General features: G+C 40.5%; 1 protein-coding gene across 2 annotated transcripts in view; it reads right to left on the reverse strand.

The window, feature by feature from the left end:
• PKIA (cAMP-dependent protein kinase inhibitor alpha) overlaps nucleotides 1–23,250 on the reverse strand; it is a 61,176-nt gene that overhangs the window by 32,578 nt on the left and 5,348 nt on the right. The window contains exon 1 of one of the 2 annotated variants that reach the window (XM_067553584.1): nucleotides 11,128–15,302. The exons of the other annotated variant lie outside the window; for it this stretch is intronic. The gene's annotated coding sequence lies outside the window, so the exon portion shown is untranslated. Of the gene's footprint in view, nucleotides 1–11,127; nucleotides 15,303–23,250 lie in introns of those variants that run through there. 2 annotated transcript variants of the gene reach the window in all.

The raw sequence follows: 23,250 nt of genomic DNA on the forward strand, positions 1-23,250 counted from the left end.
CAAGATAATCAACTGCTGGGGGGTCTAAACAGGAGACATTTTGTTTTCTCCCCCTTCCTCCGCCTATTGTCTTAATTAGAAAAAAAAAATTAAAACTTGGGCAAGGACGTTTTTGATCACTTTATGCAAACATAAGATGTTTCTTGTGTTCATATTTGATATTTGGCATGCTAATATGGAGTTTACCAAACATACACTCAGGAGGACCTGCGTATTTCCAGCATTAGACAAGATAAATACTCCTTGGCTTCCTGGGAAATCCATGACCTTAAGATATTCTTCTACAAAGTCCAATTTTCGTGAATGGAGCCATGTAGTTTTTAAAACCAAATTTAAAAGATTATGAGAAAAAAATGTAAGCTTCACTAAACCACCATCCTTTCACACACACACCCTCAATGACAACTGAAACTTTATGTGATCTTTCTGTGGCAGGCATCTAACTTCTACTTTACATTTGAATTAGCTTCTCCAGCAATTAGATAATCTGACTTTGTTCTAAGTGTTCTTTAGAAATTATAAAAGGATACAATTTATTTAACAGTATTTTAGCTTTTATGTGACTTAGTAACATCACTGCTATCCAGGATACTCCTATTATGATAAATATATACCATATATACACACAGTGCACACACTAATTCAGACTTTTCCTGTTAGTCCAAATCTTACATTTGCAAGGTTTCAATCATCTTTGCCTTTTGTTCCCATGTGCTCACTGGCTGCTTTAAATTCTAAAGTCTGCCTGATTCTGTTGCTAAGCAACAGTTTAGCCTAGTTAGGACTTCCCGATGAAATAATAATTGTCTAGAATGTGCCTGTTTTTTATATCCATTCGTAGCAAGAATATTTTACCACTTAATAATGGACCATTAAGACTTTCACTGAAATAGTAGGCAGTCGTCACCCTGAAAATCCTGCCAGTTACCCTAGATAACAAAATAATGACCTCAGTATTTGCAAAATTCAAGGCATTCCCTCTACTGTAAGCACAGAGAAGTACATGTCCCCAGATGACCATGTCTCTTTAGAGGAAAACTGGCAAATGTAATTGGGAGCACTATAAATTTCTATATGGGGAGGGGGGCGGCAAGAGAGAGAGAATGTGTATCTTTTTATTATAATCTGTTGTTCTCCTAAGCACTGCCTAGCAGAGGGACATCAGAAAAGATCCCTGGTTGAAGATTTATATTTTAAAAAAAATAAAAATAAAACTATAGGGGAGATAAATTCTTTCTGAAACCATCCCATGCAAATCAATATGGAATATGCCAGTTTCAGTGCTCTGGGACAGAGTTTGACATATTTTTTTCTCCTCCCACTGCAAAGCACCAGTTAAAGTGTCATTACAGCTACTTGCTGTTTGCTTTTTGAGGCCACCTCCTTCATGTAGCTCTTGAGTGGCACTACCCTGTCAATTGCTAATTGCTCCCACCCCCGCACAGACATGGTGTTTGGTTTACCAGGATCTTCTAGTGCTGCTGCAGGGGTATGCATGTTAGCGTTTTTTAAATTGTTTTCTTGGCTTTGTTTTGTTTTGAAGCTAATTCAATGCTGTAACAATATGGCAGATATAGGCTATGTTCAGACTGACAGCGGCAAAATCGCCGCCGCCAAATCGATCTTTCTTGATTGATTGAGCGGTCAGTGAGACCTGCTCAATCGATCAGGAAGTCGACTGAGTAAGTCCACCCCCTCAAGTAGCATAGCGCTGAGTCGACGGGAACGCTGTTCCCGTCAGCTCAGCGCAGTGTAGACAGCGCGCAGAAGGGAAGCACAGCAGTCGACGTCAGTTACTAAACTACTCTGCGTAGTTTGCATAACTCCAGTTGACTGCCGCCAAATCGCGCAGTAAGTGTGAACCAGCCCCTGGAAATACAAGATTACGCTGCTGACACATCTCACTGATGTACTAGATTGGACAACCTGAAGACAGAAACCAGAGGCCCAAACCCCCCCAATGCCTGCTGAGGCTTGGAACAATATTGGAAGGTCTGATGTCAGAAGTGAGACATTAAAAGGAATGACCCAAAAAAAAAAGAAAGAAAAAAAGAGGCAGTCAGTCACATTGCCATTAGGCTATAATGGAGACAGAAGTGAATGTCCATAGTTTTAAAGTCTTTGGGCACTGCCCAGTCTCTTTTTTTGGGTCATTCCTTTTAAAAAGGAGTCACTAGCAGGTGTTCTTGCAGAGAGTCTGGTGTTGGCCCAGAACTGAGGCAGGTGGCACAGATGTTCTCCACAGTCAGAGGGAGTGAAATGCATCGGCAGGGCACTGTCATGCTAACCCTGCTCCAAGTCCCTTGCTGAACTGCAGCCTGCCAAAGAAAGGCAGGGCAGAGACAAGGGGTGTCATATTGTCTGCAAGATCCAAAATCTAAGGCCTTCTCTGAGAAGAAGCATGCAGTGAGTATCATGAGCTGCTTCAGCCAAATGAAGGCAGACCACCAGGCTTGTGGTGGAGTTCCCGGTAGTATAGAAGGTAACATTTGGGTAGCAAACAATAAATAAATAAAAATCTATCCAGTGAGCAGGCTTGGCAAGTGCAAGTGGATGTGGTTACCCAATAATCTGATGGATTTCCTGGGAAGGAGAAAATAATTCTTAAATCTAGAAGTGTAATTAAAGTATTTATCCTCCAAAAATATTCATTCTAAAGTGGGATTTGTTTATTGTGAATCAGACTCAAATATCAGTTCTGTAATGTCTCTTTCTCCCTATCAGAGCAGCGGGCAGAAGCCTTGAAAGGAGGATCAACTCCCATAAACTGAGTGGGCTAGCAGTTTCATCTCTGAGATCTATCCCCAAATCATTCAGGGAAGAAAGGGGACATGAAAAAAGGGGGAGAAGAGAAGATGCACAGCGGTCCCCATTGCTCAGCTGATTGGAAAGTTTGAGTGTTGTGTAATCATCTGATTGGGGAAGAAGCTTTACAATTCAGACAAGTGCATCCCTTGGGAGAGAGTTACCTGGTTTAAAACTGAACCCTCTTCAGCTAGCTACTCAAATCGCAGCTTTGATAAAACCGTTTTCAGTATTGTCAACTCCCACGATTTTATCATGAGGCTTGTGAAATCTGCTATATTCCTCAAGCCTTTTCTATATGATTCCATGAGAATTTCAGCTTTCAGACAAAATAATAATAGTAGTATTTTTTTTTTAAATCTAGCCTTCATATTTGCAGAGATAAATTTTAAACACGGAAGTCTCAAAAACAAGATGGCAAATAAAGAATCCAACATTCATTATTTTTCAAAAATCTCATTTTTTTAAGCTAATGACATGATTTTGAGGGCCTAATACATAAAATGTAGAATTGCCAAAAGTTAAATGGAATTAATCCAAGCTGTTTCAGTAACAATACTGACAAGTTTCTGTGTGCTGACAACAGATGGAAACAAGAAACGACTTGCATACACAAATGTTTAATGAGCAACTGCACCGTATTACACAGTCTGTGGATTTTACTTCTAGTTTTGCAGAATGAAATTTATCTGTCTAACACAAGCACTCATGCATCAGCACCTTAGATAATTGCAAGAGGAGGCCCCTATAGATCACTGCAAACAAGAGCTTGTGGGAATTCTAGAGAACTGCAGAGAATTAATTGTGCTAGTTCAGTGCTCTGAAGACTTGAGTTTCACCAATGACTATTGTCATACTTTTCAGCAAAATTCAGAGCCCAAATTTTTTTAAACAGGATAGTTTTTGTAGTGTTTCACTAGAAGACAAGAGAAGGGAGAGGGAAACCAAGCACCTTGGAATCCAGGAATCATGGCGCCAGGAATGAAAAAAACAAAACTACCACAACATAAACGGGGTAAAACTTCCATGATGCTCACACTGCACACTGGTCGCAGTCAAGCATGATGTCACTTCTCAATCGTTTTAAAAGATGGGCTATTTAAAAAAGCATCTGTGCACAACAAGCGTTTTGTACTCATGTCAAGAAAACACTTACCCACCTAAAACCAATAAAATCTTTCTGCAGGCCAATTTCTCCATCTCAGCCCCTGACATTTCTTCAAAGGCGCATCACAATAACGAGAATTAGCTGAATAAACTTTGTGGTCTGATTTTTTACTGGGCAATCACATACGGCCAGTCCTGAAAATCCAGTCCTTATCTGTGTGTGTGAAATAGCATATGCAATAACCGGTGTGCAAAGATGATGGTTTTTGTGCACTTGCTTGTGCACACCCCACCTCCACAAGAGACTGTACATGTGCTAATGGAGAGTAGGTTGAGAAGCCTTTGAAGAAGTGTTCCATAGAGACTAGTGATTAGATTTACAGTTCCTAAATCAGAAGATTAATGTGGTCAGACCTAAGTGCTGAACTACCATAGCCCTTCTTTCCCCTATGTATGGGTATACTGCAGGATATGGAAAGGAAGGGTTAGCATCCTATTACTCCTGTCCATAATCTTCCAGAGTGACAAGGAAGATGCTACTTTATTTTGGTCCAGAAATAGGTGTGTGGGAAGAAGATTTCCTAATACCATGGGCACTCTGGGATTTCAGAGTCAGAGCCCAACCAAGTGTAAGAGTTAGCTACAGCAGAGAATTACTGGACCCCACTGCTACAGAAGAGGCAGGCTATCTGACTCATCAGAGGATGCCAACAGCTGGATTGCAATGGACCTACCATATGACCAAATTAAAAAACCAACAGACTAGACTATTGGTTGCTTTTTTAAGTCAGTGTGGCTTCTTCAGGTCTCTTTTCCAATCAAACTGGGCTCCAAGAATCCTCCTCACTTTGAGACTCTCTCTTCTGAATGGATTCACTTAGACAATATCACTAGCTCTCTTAGCTGAACCTGAACTTGCAAATTATGGCTATAGTTCAGAAGGCTCAAATACACCCCAATCACATGGGTTTCAAGCTCTGCACAAACTGCTTGACCAACCTAATTAGATGTTTCCTATTTCAAAGAATAACGGTTGTTTGGGATAGGAGGAATTTATCCTGCAGCATAAACCATAGTCAAGATTTTTTTTTTTTTTTTTTTTTTTTTTTTTTTTAAAAATAGACAAAAATAGTTTGTGCCAAATTCAGCCCTGAGCTAAGGGAGTGCAACTTATATTGACTTCAGTAGGAGTTGATCAGGGCTAAACTTGGTCCCCAGGCTCCAGTTCCTCATATAGATAGGTCTCACATTAGCTTTGGAGGGCTTACTGCTCTAGGCAGCTGCCATCCTAGTTACATCATAGAAGTGGCTGTGTGTGCAAATTTTCAGACACAAAGCCATGCACAATGAATCTTGCAATCTTTCCTCCTGGCTGCATCTCTGCCTTTTATCCTTAGCACCCCACTACCCCCAACACAGTGTTCTGGGCTCTTTTCCAATCTTCCACTAATCTTCTTTCTCATCAGTGGCCTTCAAAGTGCTGACGGGAATACGGATTAGTCACGGATTAGCCTAATGAACTGCAAACCCATCTCTTAATCAGTAGCAAGAAATTCCTTATAACAGCTCCCTCTTATTTTCAAGGATCTTGCCATCAATGGATTATCTTTGCCTTAGAAAGTTAAGAACAACAATTTAAAGCTGAAAAACAAGACAAAACACGACCCCCCCCCCAATAACTCTCCCCCCACTATATTTTAAAAAGCTGTATTAAAAAGAAAGTTATTCAGGACGCACAATTAAGCACGTGAAAGATAAGAAATATACAATTCCCTATGCAACTATAACTTTGCTTCTGTGTGTGTCCATCTTGAACACTGAATAAAGCAGGGGACCTGTGGAAAACCTGTGAGCACATAACTAGAGACTGTACTGTAAGAAGTAAGGTTAAATAAATCAGGCATTTCTTAGGTTTTGAGTGCTTGACTTTGTGATCCCCTTCAACTACACTCCCTCAGACCCAACACATGGCCCTATCATCTGCTCCTCACCCACTCCCAACACATGGCCCTAGCATCTGCTCCTCACCCCCGCAGGAACCATATGGGGCAGGAGCTCCTCCACCTACCCTCATCGAGAGAGAGGGAGAGACAGGCTTCCCTCAACCATTCCCCTCAGCACAGTACATAGCACCAAATCCCCATACCCCCTCTCTAGGAGGACAGCCTTCTCCTATTGCCAGCTAACATAGTAAGTCCTGTCGCTGAGTAAGAGAAGGCTGTATAGGGCTGAAATTTCAGGGTTCAAGTCCCGCAGGGGCAGGAAGAAGGGTGGTTACAGGTGTACATAACACAATTTGTTTTTATTTTTTTTGTTTAAAAACGATCTAGGGAACGACATACCAGAAAAACAATGAAGTTAAAAAAGGAAGTTATTTAGGTTGTAAAGTCAAGGCAAAGTTGAGGGCAGCTAGCCAGACTAGAGGGCAGCATATGCATTCTGGTGAATTTTGGTACTTCTGCAACTTTTGTTTTTTAAGCTGCACGCACTAATCAGCCATCCATCTTGCTGGTCCTATTTAACAGTCCATGGACCTGGTTCTTCACTGCCTTGCAGCTTGTGTAATCATTTACATGCATGCAAAGCGAGAGTAAAATACTACCATTTCTTACAGTGACTTTGCACGGGCATCAGCAAGTACAGAAAGTGAAAGGCAGTGGAGAATCAGTCCCTAGAAGACTAAGACAGAAAGTTTAATGGACTTGACTAAGGCCACCAAAGTAGTCAAGATCAGAAATGCTGTTATAATGCAGGTCCCATGCAGCTAGGCTTGTCAGAGTTCCATACCTAATTCTCTAGTCCAGAGTTTCTCAACAACTGGTCCATGGACCGGCGTTGGTCCCTGAGATCTCCCTGACACAGTTTAGGAAGGCAGCAAGCCAGTTCCTGATATAAAAAAGATCGAGAAACCCTGCTCTTGACAACATATGCTTATTATACTAATAAACTGTTTCCATCCTGGCTAGAGATCACAGTGATTGTTCAACAGAAGAGTTGGCTCCGCTGCAGGCAGCCAGCTTGTGATGACCCTACTGCATAGCAGCTGAGTTCCAACTACCTCTCCAAGTGACATTTTTCACTGATGTGAGTGAAGTGAGCAAGGTCTCTCTGATTCCACCTGTTTCCTCCTATGTAATATACAGAGGTTAAAAGTAGATCGAAACAGGACGATGAGCTTTCAGGATGGGGAGCTGTGGGGGAGCGCTGCTTACCCAAGCCAAGGAGGAGAAGAGCTCACCTTCTGTTTTAGCAGAAGAGGGGAGAAATATGCTCCCCCACACCTGCTTCCCTTTTTTAATCCCTGATAATATAGGAATGATAGATGCAAGTGCTTATGTAAAATACTCCAGATGAGGATCCAAAAGCACTTCCCTCTACCTGTGAAATAGGCAAGTATTCTCTCCATTTCACAGAGGGAGAAACTTCAGAAACCCTGCAGCCTTGCATGTTAATGATGTTTCACTGTGAGGTGTTGAGGGCAAGAATGCAATTGACATTCCAGGCACTTGGCAGATATGTTAGTGCCATGAGTGGTGGCCTGCATGGCACCGGTTCCCACAATCACAAAATGATCGGCGGGGGGGGTCTCCTTAAGAGCAAGAGACCTATAACCAGAGTTTTCATAGATGTCAAAAACTAGCTGTGGGCAGTTGTTCAGGCTTGCAACTCAAGGCCCCCCTTTTTTTTTTTTTTAAACAAACATTTTAATTATATCTTTACATGGCAAAGAATTAGAAATAGTGTTTTTTTGTTGTTGTTAATACAACTGAGATTAGCCGTCAGGTGCCCCACATCTGACAAAGGTGAAGGGAATACCTGCCAATTTTGCAGGCCTCAGAGGCTATTTCTGAAGCAGTTTACAGAACAGTAAAAAAACCATAAGATCTTTCAGATCACAGCAGGTTATTTTCATTCAGTTTAGTTTATACCTTGTTGGCAGAGAAACAAAGGTAGCATACTGAAATCTTTTTTGCTTGAGTTAACCAACAAGCATCGATTAGCGTTACCAAATACCAGGTAAAAAGATGACACCAACACACGAGCAGTATGTTGAATTCAGCTGAACATATGCACACAGAGGGCAAAAATTTCAAACATGACTAGTGATACTGGGTTTCCAACTCGAAGCCTTGTGAAGGGGCATGATTTTCAAAAGCTATTGAACTTCTGCTTTCTGAAGATCAAGTGCCTTTAAGGTGTCTCATATTGAGCAATCAAAAATCCAGACATCCAAAAATCACTGGTCATTTTTAAAAATTTGGGCCAGAGCACTTCTAAAATGCATGACATGATGTAATGAAATTTGAAGATACAGAGTGAAATCCTGCCTCATTGAAGTCAGTGGAAAAATTGCTACTGACCTCAGTGGAGCCAGGATTTCACTCACAGTGAAGAAACAACACTGAGCAGGGTAGGAGATGGAAGAGACTTAATCAGTTTCTCTCTCTCTAGTACTAGAAAGTTACAGGAAAAGTTTCCAAACATAGGATCATAGAAATGTAGGGCTGCAAGGGAACTCAAGGGGTCATCAAGTCCAGCCCCCTGTATCGAGGCAGGACCAAGTCAACCTAGACAACTCCTGATAAGTATTTGTCCAACATGTTCTTAAAAACCTCCAGTGATTGGATTCCAAATCGTCCCTTGGAAACCTATTCCAGATTTTCACTCTCCTTGTAGTTAAAATGTTTTCCTAATATCTAGCCTAAATCTCCCTTGCTGCAGATTAAGCTCATTACCACTTCTCCTACTTCCAGTGGACATGGAGAAAAACTGATTATTATTCTCTATAACAGCCCTTAAGATATTGGAAGACTGTTACCAGGTCCCCTCTCAGTCTTCTTTTCTCAAGACCAACCATGCTGAGTTTTTTTTTTTTTAAACCTTTCCTCATAGGTCAGATATTCTAAACCTTATCATGTTTGTTCCTCTCCTCTTGACTCTCTCCAGTTTGTCTCTTTCCTGAAGTGTGGAGCCCAGCATGGACACATACACAGTGTGCATGTGTGTTGCAATCACAGCTGCAATTAAAAAAACTTACCATCCCAAGCACAAAAATCTATTCTCCTACTAATTCCTACCATAATATAATATGCTAATATAGTGAATGGTCTCCAAAATAAACAACACACACACCACCCACCCTCCCTAACAATTGCGTAGGAGACAGAATTTTACAGGGGCTGCTATATCTCTAACTCTCTTCCAAATGCACATAGGTTTTACCTGTATTTTCAATGACAAACATTGACACAAATGATGCACTGGTATTTTGATGACATATGGAATATCATTTGTTTATTCCTCAACTATAGACATTAATGAAAGAGTTCAGAAAACAGTCTTGAAATTTAGTCTGATCAGCTTCACATTCACATTTTGTAATTCTTCCTTTTTGAGAAGAGCAGGCAGTTTGCACACAATTCCTATTAGTTTTATTTATTTCAAATTAGAGAAATATTTAAGTAGTACCTTCAGAATTTAGCAACCCCTTCTTTCTCCTGTATTCTACCATTCTGTTCCCCTCCCAAAAGCCAGCATGTTGCATTAAGCCAAAGAAAAATAAAACAAAAATGAGAACCCTAAAAGTTATATGAAGCAGGAAACCTGATTTCCAGAGAAGCTGACATTTGAATGAAGATTTACAGACCACTGCACACTTCACCAATTATTCTACTTCAAGCATAGCTGAATATACATACTTCTTGACATATGCATTTAACTCTCCCCCCCAAACATACAAAAGAAACATTCAACAGTGATGGAAGGATGCAATATGTATCGTAAATGGTGAATAATGCCAATTTGTTGTTTTTTAAACCACTAGCACTACAATGTTTTAAAAACATGAGTCAACTTCTACTTTAAGAGGGAAATATTAGCCCTATATAAGTCAATGTGAGTTTTACCATAAGTAGGGACAAGATTTCACCCAATGTACATAATGTAGAATTTCAAGCCATTTTTAGGTAAAGGAAACAGCTCCCTTGTCTGACACCACTTCAGTATACTCTTTCAAGGGCATAACTCTGTTGCTCAAACTCAGGGACTCAGTAGAACACAGAAGTAATATTTAGAGCTCGACTCAGATTCATGACAAACACAAAGGTGGTGATTATCTTTTGCTTTCTGAAGTCAAGAGCAATAGCTGGGTGTGTACAAACTTTCAGGTCTTGATGAAGCCTGACAATCCAATGAAGGTATTCTTTGGAAGAATGGATTAAATCCTAAAAAGAATGTCCTCTTCATGCTAATTTCAAGAGTTTCAATGAAACAGCCATCGAGTTTAGCCTAGCAATCAGAGTGCAAAAGGTTTAAAAAACCCACACACCACACCAAGGACTTGTTCTGAACATTTTTCATGGTAAGTGTTTTCGGTTATGGTTAGTATTTCAGAGCCATATAAAACAAACCCCAAGATGATTATCACCACTGACAAACCAATCACCATCCTGATTTACTCAAATCAGAGGGAAACCTGTTAAAGTCTGATTGTTAAGTATTAGAAGAACAGGTTGGAAATTGTTTTCTATTTCTTACATTGAGTTTCCATACTGCCAAGACAGTATATGATCCCTCTCAGACCCCTGCCATCCTTTAGTACCTGCACAAATGCCATTTTCTACTAATTTCTGATTATATTTCACGCTTTTCCTTCCCACCTGTTTATCTTGTGTATTTATTATTTATTTGTACTGTCGTAACACACAGGAGTACCAGTCAAAGAATAGGATGCTACGGTGCTAGGCAAAGTAAAAAAGGATGATCTTTGTCCCAAAGAGTTTTCAACCAACCCTGGAAAAGCTTGGTAAGATACATCTCAAAGGGAAAAAAAACAACTTTTAAATAGAATTCACAGTCTATACAGCAAAAGAAGTGCTTCTCATCATAACATTTCATTCAGCCCTATAATGCATCTTTTCCCTTTAACAAAAAACACTAGTCTGTTACAAGAATTCTCTTGCATTTCCTAGGAATAAGAAAAGTCTTTTAAAAATTATATATATTTAATGTAATTTATAGTTTAGAGGATTAACATTTATTAATGATAGGAGCTAGTTGTTGTAATCCTGGATTGATTTTCTCATGGGAAAGATATACACACACTCTGCATGGTAATTTTATAGCATTTGCTGTAAGACTAAAAAGAACTCAAGTTTAGTGAAAGAGTCGTTGTGTACAGGAGTACATCAAGATTAGAATGAAAGTCATACTTACTTTACAGAAAGCAATTGCATGGTAACGTAGCATTGGGGGACCTCTTCTGAGACCATAGCGTGGGCAAACATGCCTTGTCTTCTGGCTCTCATTGATGGACTTCAGACATGCCGGGTACATGAAACAGACATTTATACCAGTTCTCATGGACAAATCAGCATTCAAAGATTGGGCCCAAATACTGAACAGACTTATCATCAGCCTTCAGGAAAGTAAACCGCCTATTGCCCTAAAACAATGGGGTACAAGCCTCTTGCTCATGAAGCCATCTAGTGGAATTAACGCTTGTGCCAATTTTCACTCTTCCTCAAATCTGTGGGGTGGTGGTAGTGTAGGGGTTCAGGATGGTAGGAAATGAACAGACTGCAGTTACATCTAAATTCCTTTGATTTATGGATCTGTCTAGCTTTAGATCTAAGCATGGAATGGAGCCTTCATTTACAAATATCTTGTAAGTGGGTGGGAGCAGGTGGAGGGATAGGTTTGATGTGTTACAGTTGTTGAAAAGGATTTATATTTAGTTTTTGAAATATAACAACAATGAATGAGTACATCTCAAATAAGGGAACTTACTGTCAAGCAGAGACTGCTCCCCGACATCAGGTCACACTATCTATTGGAGTGGGGAAATGGAGGCAGCCTTAAAAGCAAGCATCCTTACCATAGCCAGGTTTTATAGACGGAGGATAAGAAGATTGTTGTTTTCCAGCATTTTATTTCTAGTCTAGGTGTACTTGAGAATGCTAGGTTCTTAATGGTGCCTCACCATTCTTCTGCTGGATTTTTGCAGTTTGCCTTTTGTATTGGGAATGGGACATAATATTTGTGTTAAAGTTAGGGGATGGGAAGTTGGACATTAATATTTCACACTCAGATGTAAGATAAAGTCCTGTCAAAACACTGCCAATGCAAAGGGTATTGACTGACAGGGACACTCTCTTCAGTTTGTGTTTAACCCATGGTTGGTGGTGAATGAGGTTACCATCATCTACACTAAGTCATAGGTACAGCCTTCAATTTTGCCTGTAAAACGGAGTCATGATTGGATGATTCAGCTAGTTCAGCTTTAGCTCGGCTTGCTCTGGACAGGTAGTGAGTGAAACATGAAAGTGGCTCAGGAAAGTGATGATGTTATTCGCACACACCTTCCAAGACCAGATGATGTTGTGCTCACTTTGTCTGGGAGATCATAGCAAGGGTTAAGACTGAACTGGATCCTCATATGTTTCCTAAGGCAATTCAAAAATTTAACTGATCTATTAGGCCATATATAGTTCACCATCATTCTTTCCACACCATCAGATGCATCAGGTAGAGGCCAATAGAACCACTCCTCCCTATCTGTGGCTTGTTTTTCCAGATCTTTTGTATTCAATTGCAATAATGCCACTTTCCCCATTGTGCTATTGAGTGTGCCTCAGACGGCCTCTCACCCTGTGGTTGGCAAAGAAATGCTTAGGTAACCTATCACTGGACATTCTTAAAAGATGTCCCAAGCATAGCTCTCTCTTCTTATATAATACTAGGACTGTTGCAGATAGTTGTGCACATATACATGGTTAAGCTCCTATTTATCTAATGGACTCTCTCTCTGTTCAGCATCCCACCCCATGTGCAGAGATAAGCAATGTAGCATCTGTTATAAGTCCTTAGATTTGAGCATGTATGCTGTTTTCATGGATAATCTGAAGGAGAGCTCTTGACTCTACAATTGCTGCCTCCACTAATCTGAGAGTCAGACTTTGCTTGCCCTCTAGGAACAGAGTAAAACCTCTCTCATCTCCCACTGGGATGCTTGTAGAGTATCCATTTAGCATTTTTTAATATAATTATTCTCTTGGATACATACTGGTATTGATTATGATCTCATACTAGTTTTATATTGATGCAACTACACTGAAGATAATTCAGTTATCTTTGGATTCTAGCGTAGAAGACCAGAAGCCGATTTATTGTTTTTAAATATTATATATGTATCGGACACATTTTTAATAAAGTAGCATGAGCCAAAAAACACGGCCTCAAATTTAGTGATCACTAATATTTGATAAAGCCACAAAGGATAACAGATATCAGTCTAACATGAAATAAATCACACTAAGGTTTTTGGCCTTCTCTCAAGACATCACCTTTAATTACCTTCAATACATGAAGTTCAGGATTTAAATTCTCATTAGCATATACCCACATACTCAAGGTTTTTTTTGTTTTGTTTTCTGTTTTTTTTTTTTTTAAAGAGTAAAGGATGAGGAGCTTACATATTTAACTCCTAATTTCACAAACAAAACTTCAGCCTTAGACTGCTGTCTGATTGAGGGACATGGCTGCGCATACTGATGCACACACCTAGTCCATAACCTGAGTCGATCTTGAGACACAGGGTGATGTGTACCAATGTAAATGAGATTAGGAGATGCCATGTATATGTTTTAAGGCTAAGTACACATTGGTGCCTTTTTACATAAAAGGCACACAAAATGAAAGGTGATCCAAATTTAAAAAGGATGTCTGGGTTGTAAAAGCAGTGCAGAAAATCCATCAAGAAAGTAAGACAACTGACTAAATGGGAAGCTAAATAAAATCCATGTTTTCACATGGGGTCCTCTTTATAGGATATTGCAAAGCCTTTGTTTAGTTTAATATAGTTTTGAAAGTAATCAGGGATTGCTCTACACTTACCCGGCGATTTGGCGGCAGTTACACAAGCTACACAGAGTAGCTTGCATAACTCCCGTTGACTGCTGTACTTCTGTTCTGCACTGCTCTGCGCCACTTGAGGAGGTGGTTTTAGTATGTCGACTTCCTGATCGATCGGTCAGTGTTGACCCGCTCACTCAGTCGATCCAGATAAGTCGATCTGATGCCAGTGACTTTGCCGCCATCAGTGCAGACATACCCCAAGAAGATAGGCCACAGATATGAATATGTAGAACGCACACACATGCATGTGCAACCCCCTCTACACAGTGTGGAGCTGACTTTCTTCTTGGTCCTTTGAAAAAAGGAGTGGAGAAGTCTGAACAGAGATGCTAAAAGCTGAAAAAGAGAAGGTTCTCACTCTTCTCATTGGAGGTTAAAGCATGTTTGGCAGTCCTCGAGACAGAATTCAGGCCATGCTGTCAAAGAATAGCAGTTTATATATTTTGCTAAAAATGATGGGTATCCGCACCTTTTTGTTTTGGACATTGCTTTTCACAGACTTTTTTAAACATCAAATTGTAATGGTTGCTGTTTGTTCCACTTTCATTGTGTGTTTCTCATGCGCTATCATTTCAGCTCTCTAATAAATAAAAAAGCTACAGTAATCATTCTCTGACTGCATCCTATTTAAGCGTGTATTATCTCTTCACACTACCAGGGACAGCATCCAGATTGAGCTGTTCTGATCCTAGTCTGATTTCAGAGAAATGAAATTCTATTCTTAAGAAAAATTGCGTATATAGCGCAAGTCTAAACATCCCTTGAATTTCAGGTAATATACGGACAAATGTTGAAGTGCCATTATACTAATCTGTGAAAAAGAATTTGCTAAATACTCTGAACTCAGAATAAACAAATTTGTACTAAACTTCAGTGCAAACAGTATAAAAAGATCAGACAATGTTATTGTCCAGCACAGAAAGCTGGAACGGTTGAAAGAACCAAGGCATAAAAATAGAATCACAAGCGTTTAATAAGGTGTAAAGGGTTTAAGTAAACTGAGGAAAGTGGTAAGTCATCTGACAAGCCAAACAAAAACACATGGAATTACATAGTTCTATTTCAACAACTTTCATCTCTAATAAACAAGAAGTATGTAAAAAAGTAATGCTTTTGGTGTGTACATCTGAAGTTAAGAAACGTAAGTTAAGTGGTAAACGGACAAAAAAAAGTCCCATCAAGAAGCCATAAATAGGGTCATGAAGGCCAAACTCTACACCACCTTCAAAAAATCAATCTCAGAGAAGTTTTCAGAGCTAACTTATCCTTGAAAAGCTTGGTATAAAGTGGATCAGTCACTGTCTGAAAATGACCTTAAGACAACAGGAAATGAGTGGTTCAAATGAGTTTTCAGCAGTATTATCAGGTCCATATTAATGTGCAGTGAGTTCAGGTGCTTTTCAGAAGCCCCCACATAAACCTGATGATGACAAGAGACTGCAGAGATCTTTACATAACTAGCCAAAACAGCTGCCAGGTGTACTTGGAAAGAGATGGTTTTCAAGTTTCACCCAGACAGATAAAGCTCTCTGTGTGTGTGTGTGCGTGCGTGCGTGCGCGCGCGCGGGGGGGGAAGGGGGGAAGAGGTGGTAAGAACATAAGAAGAGTCACAATGGCTCAGAGCAATGGTCCATCTCACCTAGTATCCTGTCTTCTGACAGTGGCCTGTGCCAGATGCTTCAGATGGAATGAACAGAACAGGGCAATTAAGTGATTTTTCCCTGGTTATCCAGTCCCAACTTCTGGTAGTTGGACGTTTAGGGACTCCCTGAGCACAGCATTGTGTAAAATAGTCCATTAGGACTCCTGAGTTGGGATGGAGTGATGTACCCTGTTTTCAGCAACAGTCTGAAGCCAGTCTCTCAGCACCATGGAATTGGCCTGGGTTGTGTGAAACAGAGTCAAGAACCATATCTGTCTTGGCCACTCTTGGGCTGGTAGGCTCAAAAACCTGTGTCTCTCCACAGACTTTTGCTACCAGAGCAATTGGTGAACAGCCTCCCTCCACAGTGGGCAGAGATATTGTGTTAGCAAAGGACACTCATTTCCCAGTGACACAAGCAGAAAGCTTCCCGTTCAGGTGAGTTCAAAGTGAGGCATTGCTGGCGATAGGAAGATTTGGTCTGCCATCCCCCAGTCCAGTGGCCTCTATCACAGATCCTGGATTGGATGTCTGCAGTCACATTCTCTTTCCACTAGAGGACTAGTCCATGGCAACTAGAAACATCTAATGAGATGCTTCCACATTCATCAGGCACCAAAGGCTAGTGGCACTCAAACACCAAAACGGGCACTGATGCAAAAAGAAACAGAAACACTGCAGAAGTGCACAGGCACTAAAGGGAAAAGCCTTAAAAATTCAACAACTATATGAGAGGTGGAGTAATAAATCAGGAGGGGGAAAAAAAGAAAAGAAAAAAAAAAAAAGACACCTGACATCACATAGTTGGGATCCAATGGAGAGCTAGAGTAATGGTGGATGGAAAGCTGGAGTAATGGCTGATGAAGTGCAGTCTCCTGCAGAGCTCTTTTGCTGACTGTAATCAAAAAGCAACTGACGTTTAAAGGGAAGCATTTTTACTTTGGAGGGATGGTGAATGGTAACCAGTAGGTTCACATCCTACTTTTCTACCACTGTCCTGAGAAGTCAAACCAACCAAATCCCCCAAAACAAAACCCACCCTTAAAAGCTCACACTAAGAAGATAAGACTCAGGAATGAGAATCCTAGAGAGGATATTATTAGAAAATAAAGGTTCTGCAGGTCAAATTGTGCACTAAGCAACATCTGCAGTAATGCCACCCCCAAGCATTAAAAAGTTCAAAAGAGAGTCAGGACTCATGCAAAATTAAAAGATTTGCTTAAAAAAACATGAGGAAGGAATACATTTTAAAGCCAATAAGAACACCCTGCTATCAGTTGCATCTCTTGTTAAACCTGGTACTATTATCTCAAGCCACTTGACTGATCATAATCTAAATGATTCCCTCTCTGCCTAACACTTCAGACTTATCTGGAAATGACCTACTAGTCAGTACAGGGCACACGTGTAGCGTGCTCCCCACTGGAATCATTGCCTAAAAAGCAGTCAGCTATATTCTACAATAGATGACTGGCCTTAAAGTGTAGCCTTTATGAGGCACAGCAGTGATGGTTGAGAGCATTTTCTGAATAGCCTGGTTCAACGTGCTGTAGCATATTTAGAAGCCTGTAACCTCCTCTTCGGATTAGGTCTGCAGATCAAGGGCAGTCATTTGTGCTACTGGCTGTATAACTGTGGGAATACAGTATTTACACAGCACCTTTCAACCCAGATACGAAAAACACTATGCCTTAAACTGAAAGTGCTGGAAAGTGTTCTCAGATCTTCCAAGATGAAAGGTGTTATATAAATATTAAATTCCCCAAATCTGTAAACTGGAAGCTAACAGCAGTGCATGTCCTTGATCTGCAGTCTTTTAAAGTAATTACATAAACACACATACTGAGTACAACTGAAATGCATCCACCTCCGGGGCGTAGGGTGGCAATCAGCTAGTGCATCCCCACTCTCATATCCTGTATCCATGTAATCAGATTCCCAATACCAGAGGCTTCTGATGTGTGGAAAGTCATTTGTAGAAACCTTACTAGTCTATTAGTATGCAAAGATTGCCAGAGTGTCTGTAGCACTGTGGGGCAGGTGTCACATGTATGTTCCCTCTTACCTAATAATATCCAGGGTTCCAACATTTGCTGCTTGTACACATTTATCAAATGTGGCCGTACTTCCGGGCTTCCCTATTTCTCATGCCTATAACAGCTTGATGTGCAGATGACGGGGTGTGCAGCAATTATGGTGGAGGATATGCATATCCTAGTCCCTGTTTATCAGTTTTTGCAGCACTGCCTTTAAGCATGCTCTGGTACCACCACCACTTAGCACAGCCAGGAGATGTCTGTGCTAGGAAGTTTCATATGTCTTAAATACATCATCAGTTACTCTTAGATGATGACACCAGCCTCTTGTGGCTCCCCTCTCTTTTATCTCATGTTGCTCATCTCTGATGCTCCCTATCACCACACATCAGAGCACCATGAATGTAAAATCAATATCAATAGTGCAGTCCCTAGGCAGCTTCATGGAATCTCTGGAACTTCTCCCAATTCGCGGTTAAAAAACCCCCAACAAAACAACAAACCACCCATTGCTTGGAGTGAGGTTTGAGGTTTTTAGTAGTTTAATTCTTAACCCACACCATGCTTTTCATATAAGGTGATTCCTAGGAAATCAACTGTGGTGCTGTTATGCTTTCAGTGCACGTCATCTCTATGTTTATATAAAACATGCCCATTTCTCAAGCCATGCTGCCTCCTCAGATTACGCACAATCCATGCACATCTGATGTCAGACTTTGGCGCCACAAACCTTTACAAATAAAGGTTACTTAAAATTCAGTATTCTATGTTTAGATGTGATACTTTCTTTTTAGTGTTACACATTAAGTCAGCCTCTCAAGAGTATGAAATTTTCACATGCTTCGTTTCTCACATGGAGTGACAGACTGAAGGTGCTCACTCTATTTAGCTTAACAAAGAGAAGGTTAAGGGGTTACTTGGTTACAGTCTATAAGTACCTACATGGGGAAACAAATATTTGATAATGGGTTCTTCAGACTAGCAAAGAAAGGTGTAAATTTTTAACAGTGTGAGTAATTAATTATTGGAACTAATTACCAAGGGTTTTGGTGGATTCTCCATCACTGGCAATTTTAAAATGAAGAGTGGATGTTTTTCTGAAAGATATGTTCTAATAACTAGAGCCCTGCAAATCTGCAGATATCTGCCTTATATCTGTGGACCATGTTTGTGGATCATGGATGGATGCGGATACAAATTTTCTATCCATGCAGGGCTCTACTAATAATTACTTTGAGAGTAGTTCTATGGCCTGTGTTACAGGAGGTCAGACTAGATGATGATCACAGTGGTCCCTTCTCGCCTTGGAATCTATGACTTAACCAATCTTGCTCCACTTTGAATTTCCTCTCACCGCATTTCAGCCCACAAACACTAACTCAGCTAGGTAAGAATGCGGTCATCCACTAATTGCACTGAATCTGAAGAGATATGAAGCAATGAAAAGATTTAAGACAGAACTTTCTTTGATCTCCCAGACAGTACATGGTCATATTTTGTGCTTTCATACATTTGCAAGATATAGTGTTTTTGAAAGCACAGTCTCAACTTTACTACTTCATACTTATGGCATTTTCCCCACTGTCAGCCATGCTGCACTTTTTTTTTCTTCTTCTTCCTTCCCAAGAAATAAAATATCATGGCCCTGATTTTGCAGTGAACTCAGACGGCCAGATCTCTTGCAGCCACATGGAACCCCACTGACTTCAATTGCCACATAGAACTCATGGCAGGATCAGGGCCTAGAACAGCCAAGATTCCCCTAAGGAGTTTCTTCCAAATGACCAACAGGTGAATGGAGTTCTTGAACCTGGGCCCTACTTTATCTATCTGAAGTAATAATATCCTTTCTTGGAAGCTCTGACCAATATGATACATGATATTTCAAATGAGATTTAACAAGTGCTATAAAGAGAATCAAAGAGGAAGGAAGGAGTGCGGGGGTGGGGAGGGAGGGAGGGAGGGGAGAGTTAACAAGCATCTGTGCAATTTTAAAACAACCAGTGATGAGCTCTTTCCCAATAGTTATGTGCTCACCTTAAGTGTAAAATGATCATTCCTGTAGGGGGGTATATTAAATAGATAAGCAAATATTTAAAATAAATATGAAGTATGACCATATTAGGAACTGTAACTTTGAGACCTTCCACAAGATATCTAGGGGTTGCCAAGGCAACTTAGATAGATGCAGTAAGGAATCTTTTAGAATAGACCTTAGAACACAAGCAGACAGGAAAAAGCCATCAAGGTTAAGACAGCTGAAGATAGAACGCTGCTGGAAGAGGACATGCTTGCTTACAGCTTGTGATGCAATTGCATCTCACCTCCCATAGTTTTATTTAGAACCTGCTTCTTAGTTTAAAGCACTCCACAGAAAGAGTGAAGGTTTAACAACCTATAAACCCTGAGATGCTGTCATTCTGTCTGGAGTGGTTCATGACTGAGCGCCAACCTAAGTGCAGACTGCCAAAAAGCAGATACCCCAAACTGGTGGTATTTCTATCATTAGATTTCACCAACCCAACAACAAATGTGAACTCCTGGAGCACTATGATGGTCTTACCATCGAGTCACAGGAAGTCCCTTGGGTTCTGCAGTCTATTGTGCCACTCAGGCAAACTGCACTTCGTGATAAATGCTCATTTACACCAAAGGTCACAAAATATTCAGGTTGCTCCTAGTCCCATACTTACCCCGGGTCAATTTGTACCTTAGATCTCACACCAAAGATAATGCTTCTAGCCAATCCTGTAATAGGCTAACTAAAGGTTTATGGAGTAAGAAAAAGAAATGAGAGTTATTTACAGGTTAAAACAGGCAAGCATATATACACAAATGGGTTTCAGTCTGGGATTCAAAAGATGACAGTTGTAGAAACCTGTCAATTCAAAATGCTTTTCAGGGTTAACCTATGCCACACAGCATGGGGATCTCTTTGCTTATGTTTAGAAATCTTTGCCCCTTAGAGTCTAAACAGCATTAAAAAGAGATTCAGTTTCTCCTTGTCAGGGATTTTTATCCTCTCCACTCTAGAGTCCAAAGTGCTGGGATAAATTCATGCATAGGTCTCTCCTTCATGCAATGAGTTAGAAATGCAATCAACAGGGCTGCTCTCCTTTGATGCTACGCAATACGTTATTTGCCTTCCATGGGCCCACTTGCACACAGGACAAGCCCTTTACCTTAATAAATGCTTCTTTTCTTGTTTGGTGAGTTACACAGTTATAGAGGTTTACAGTGCAAACATGCAATATAACTTTACAACATAGGATATAGAGGTTATAAGTGAGATCAATACAGGCAGCATTCTACAAGCAGTCTAAAAAGTCTAAATACTACATGCATTTTTATCAGCTGAACTTCTGATATTGATTTTGATAATGCTAACACTCAGGCAAGCAACACCGGTTTCGAGCTGTAGGATGAGCATAAAATTAAAGTTAGTTGAAATTTAGTTAAGGAAGTATATATTTGTTGTAAAGAAAAGCTCTGACTAGCAAGCAGAAGGAAGGCCTTGGAAATAATGAGTTATAATGCCAAAAGGAATGAGGTAGGGAGGATGTCTAGTTCAAAAAATAGCTAATGAGATAAGAGGAAGTTTCTAAAAAGAAGGCCTCTGATCAATCAGGGAAAACAAAGAGAATCTGTACTAAAATGGACAAACACGGCCCTTCCCCAACCCCCACACCAGTGTTAAAGCCTATGTTAACCCAGGTGCAATAGGAAAATAGTTGGCCAGCAAGAAAGAGGGGAGGAAAGGCTTTGGGAAGAAAGGCAACGAGAGTTCGGAGATTGTAAATCTTACCTGGCTTAAGACTGGAAATAAAGGTGAACTGTCTTCTCTTGTTTTTTTAGAGGAAGTCAGTAACTGGCAGTGCCATCACTTGTTTGTTAAAGGGTATAAAAAGTAAACTCTTAAAGTGTTCATTGCTAATACCTGCTGACAACATTGGGGCTGACCAAGATGAGTACCCCGAGTTTAGCCGTTTGTAAGTATCTTGACCAAATGCTTATAAATGTTTTGTTACTGTTTGGATGTAGTAAACTGCTTATTATTTGGACTTCTTAGACACGTGGAACCACTTTAGCCACTACAGAAATGTATCCATTTCTGAAACATAATGCTGCAACTACATTAATCTAGGGGAGAATGTGAAGAATATTGTCTCTTATTGAAATCACAAGATGTATTAAAGGATGCAAAATGCAATTATTGGACACCAAGACACTAGGATTAAACACACATACCAGATATATTTATTAGTTTAATTACTGCTCTATTGTTCCTGCTATCTTTTTGTACACACTTTTGTAAGGCTTTTAAAAAAAAAGTTTCAGTATATAAAGTCTTTCCTTTTTAGGTTGTGTGACTTTAGTGGCGTTGGTTCACACAGAGCACATAAAAAGGATAAATTACCAGAACTGGGTCTTTCCTTTAATCATGCAATGACAAGACAAATAAAGAAGATTGATCTGATCTGCATGATCTGATCTCCTGAACTGAAACACAGCAGATGTGGCAGCAGCGTAACAAACAAACCAAAAGAAAAAAAGTTACAAACTGATTTTGCACTTGAGAGAAATGTATGAGAGACTTGCTTAGAGCCCGAAAAGAATTTAGGTGCCTAACTGTGACTTTAGGTGCCTAAGTCTAAAATTCAGATCTTCAAAACCCCTGCTCAGTTGCTGCCTAAACCCATAGGTGCCTATATTTCTGCTGATAAAGTTCCTGGCACCTAAAATCTGCCAATTTTCCAGTGGGCATGGGCACTGCTGCCTAAATTCTGCCTTGCTCATGCCATAGCCTCAGAGGGACCCTCAACCTAGGCATTGCCCTGCCTATCTTTCCTGCAGGGCCTGATCCTATAGGTCTACTCAGATCATGCGTACCGGGTTGGGCCTCATGCAAAACAGTAGTAGGAGGAGGAAGAGTTGCCGCCTCCCCCTTTATATTCCTTAGAGCATCCACTCAGTATGTGGGAGCCTCAGGTTCAAATTCCCCCTCTTTCCCCTTCTTCCTGATGTGGGGTAGGAATTTCAACCCAGGTCTCCCACAGTGTTAGAATCATAGAAGATTAGGGTTGGAAGCGACCTCAGGAGGTCATCTAGTCCAACCCCCTGCTCAAACCAGGACTAACTTCAGTTAAATCATTCCAGTCAGGGCTTTGTAAAGCCGCAGCTTAAAAACCTGTGAAGATGGAGATTCCATCATCTCCTTAGGTAACCCATTTCAGTGCTTCACCACCCTCCTAGTGAAAAACTTTTTCCTAATATCCAACCTAGACCTCCCCTAATGCAACTTGAGACCATTGCTCCTTGTTGGTGAGTCTTCTAACCACAACACTGTGTGGTACATTTCAATCTTTCCTCTTGAAGCTATTCCACTGTGTATAGTCACCAGAACAGGGACTTGAATTTGGTTCTCCCCCACCAGGTGACTCCACTAGCCACTGAGCTATGGAGTCAATCACATCCTTTCTCTGGCTCAGTGACTTAAGTATTTTATACAAAGTTGAATAACTTCAACAGGAGAGATAGAAAGAGTGACTGTAGCGTGCTCCGTAACCTATTGGTGAGGGCACTTACCTGGGAGGTAGAAGACTTTTCTTCAAATCCTGCTCCACATCAGGCAGAGTAAGGATTTGAACCCAAGTCTCCATCATCCTGGTGAGTGCTCTAACCTCTGGGCTGAAGAATAATGGGTGGCACCACCACTTTTTGAAAGAAAGGACTTAGGCACCTAAC

The sequence above is a fragment of the Emydura macquarii genome, unplaced genomic scaffold, assembly GCF_026122565.2.
Source record: "Emydura macquarii macquarii isolate MOO-44397 ecotype Brisbane River unplaced genomic scaffold, CSIRO-AGI_Emac_v2 contig_1477, whole genome shotgun sequence".
Lineage (NCBI taxonomy): Eukaryota > Metazoa > Chordata > Testudines > Chelidae > Emydura > Emydura macquarii.